Source organism: Choloepus didactylus, chromosome 1, assembly GCF_015220235.1.
Source record: "Choloepus didactylus isolate mChoDid1 chromosome 1, mChoDid1.pri, whole genome shotgun sequence".
In the NCBI taxonomy this organism is placed as follows: domain Eukaryota; kingdom Metazoa; phylum Chordata; class Mammalia; order Pilosa; family Megalonychidae; genus Choloepus; species Choloepus didactylus.
The window spans coordinates 106,374,364-106,377,291 of record NC_051307.1 but is presented as its reverse complement, the minus strand read 5'-3'; the positions used below and the strand labels follow the sequence as shown (position 1 = coordinate 106,377,291).

General features: G+C 37.0%; 1 pseudogene; it reads left to right on the top strand.

Moving 5' to 3' along the window:
• The first annotated feature begins 571 nt into the window (after nt 1-571).
• On the top strand, nt 572-2,271 carry LOC119520065 (annotated as a pseudogene).
• The last annotated feature ends 657 nt before the right edge of the window (nt 2,272-2,928 follow it).

Sequence of the window (2,928 nt, the reverse complement as noted above, 5' to 3'; positions counted from 1 at the left end):
TCACAAGCAAAAGAATGATGTTGGAGCCCTACCTCATACCATACACAAAAATTAATTCAAAATAAGATCACGGACTCAAACATAAAAGCTGAAACCATAAAACCATAAACCTCTTAGAAGAAAACATAGGGGAAAATCTTTAACACCTTGGATTTCAGGGTGATTTCTTAGATATGATACCAAAAGCACAAGCAACAAAATTGAAAATAGATAAAATGGGCTTCATCAAAATTTAAAACTTTTGTACATCACAGAACATTATCAAGAATGAAAAAAGGCAACCTACTGAATGGTAGAAATACTTGGAAATCAAATATCAATAAAGGTTTAATATTCAGGACATATAAAGAACTCCTACAACTCAACAACAGTAGGACAAATAACCTAATTTAAAAAAATGGACAAGGGACTTGAACAGACCTTTCTCCAAAGAAGATATACAAATGGCCAATAAGTACATGAAAAGATGCTCAACATCATTAGCTATTAGAGAAATGCAAATCAAAACCACATGGAGTTGAAAGAAGCCACTGTGGCGATCGTTTGAGACCCATGGGCCAAGGGGGCTGCAATGGCAGGTTCCTCCACGTGCTTTCAGTGGCCACATGGAGCTGGAGAAGTTGGGATCCAAGAGGAATGTGGTGTGTTCAGCTGTATTGGCCTTGGCGAGTGGCCCATGCAGCTGGATATGCCGCATGTGATCACCCTGGGACTCGGGGCTACAGCCCCGGGGTCAGGAGAGAGCTGGTATTGTGACCAGTGATGGGAATACAGTGCCAACACTCAAAACACTCAAGGGTATGGGTGTTGTAAATCATGTCTTTACTGAAGACAGTTTAAAGAAATTATATATTTCAAATCTTGGAATTGGACAGAGGAGGTATGCTACTATAGGAAACTGTGGATTAAAAAAATTTTCAGCCTTTTGTTGTTGAAACACTTCATGGGAAAATAGAATGGCAATAATGGTGAGTTGGGAAATGCTGCCCGATTAAGAAAAAATAATCTGCTTCATGGTGTTGGTCTGTTGACAAGTTTTGATAGGGACATGATTACCCAATTACTGGCAAATAACCCTCCTCAGAACAAGATGACACCCAGACTGGGTAGCAAGGATTAAAAACTTAACAAAGCAGGGGTTTAGGGGCATGTTAGAGTTCTCTGCAGGGGTTTGTATTACTTTTGTAACTGTCCTGTAAGTTTGAAAGTATTTCAAAATAAAAAGTTACTAAAAACAACAACTTAATGAAGGAGGTGCCTGCAGCATACTCCCTGCTTATCATGCTCAGAAATGTTATTTATGCAGTCCACGATGCTTATGGAAATCAACCTCTATATATTGATCGTCTTATTCCTGTATTTTATACAAATGAAGAAGGGAAAAAAACTCTCAGAAATGGAAGGATGGGTGGTATCTTCAGAATCTTGTAACATTACACCTATTGGTGCAACATATTACCCTGAAGTCTTGCCTGGAGAAACTGTGAAATTTCCAGACATAATGATCAACTCTTGATACTATATCCAGGTCTGAAGGAAATCCAATGGCTTTTTGTATATTTGAATAAGTTTATTTTGTGAGACTAGTTCGTATATTTGAAGCCAAAATGGTTTACACAGGAAGATACCATTGTGGTCAGCAGTTGGCAATTGAAGCACCTGTGGATGCAGATTTGTTCAACACTGTTCCAGAATCAGCTAAGCCTGCTGCTCTTGGTTACGCAGTAAAGCATGGATTTCCATATGTGGAAGGGCTGTGTAAAAAACTGATATGTAGGAAGAACGTTCATTTAGCCAAATATGCGTTTAAGATAACGTGGTGTTGCCAAAGAATTTGGAGTATTGTCAGACAACTTCATAGGCAAAAGAATTGTTCTTGTAGATGATTCTATTGTGAGAGGCAATATCATCTTTCCCATAATAAAATTGCTCAAAGAATCCAGTGTAAAAGAGGTACACATTTGAGTAGCCTCACCACCAATTAGATATCCATGCTTCCTAAGAATAAACATTCCCACAAAAGAAGAGCTTATTGTCAATAAGCCAGAATTTGATAAACTTGCAGAATATTCAGGAGCAAACACTATTGTATATCTGTCAGTAGAAGGACTGGTTTCATCTGTATGAGGACAGGTAAAATTTTAATAACAGAAAGTGGAAAAGCAAGAAATTATGATTCAAGTAAATGGGAATGGTCTGAAATGTTTTGAAAAGAGCAGTTGCTGTACATTTTGTCTCACTGGAGAATACCTTCTAGAACTGGGATGGTAGCTGGTGGGGGCAAGTATGTTGTTTCTAGATATAAAGTTGGTCAGAAAGTTATAGTAATTATACCTTGTTATCAAGTTACTGTTACTCAGTTGGTACAATATAAAATGCCACATGCTTATATTTACCTCTGTGAGTTTTAGAATTTTTCTGAAAAAAAAAAACTACCATCCATGCTTTCTTTAATAATCCTAGATAAATATTTTGGTGTTATCTAGGAATTTGTGTGGTCCTTTCAGTTTTATTTAGGAGTTTTGTAAAACTTGGCGGGTTACCAATTATGAGATTGTATACATTTAATTTCAGATATTCAACACTAATGCAAATAAGAGGTAAACTTCTGTTTAAGAGGGAAATGCCAGGTACTGTATCTTCCCAAGAATTCTTAGAGAATTTTGGAAGGTCTTTAAAGAGTTGTTCAAATTCAGTTTTTTTCATAATTAAACCTTGCTAATTGCATATAGTACAGCAATATGAGATTTTTGTTTTTTTTTTAACACAAGCATTAACTAGCCTTTATTATCTGGTCAGAGAAGGCAGATGGCAAGCGGTGTTTGTCAAGTCCATGCTGTGAAGGGTTCGCGAGAGGTTCGATCAAGGTAGGAGATGTGATGCAGAGAGGATAGGTGAATTAATGTAACATTTCATGCAGTTTGAATC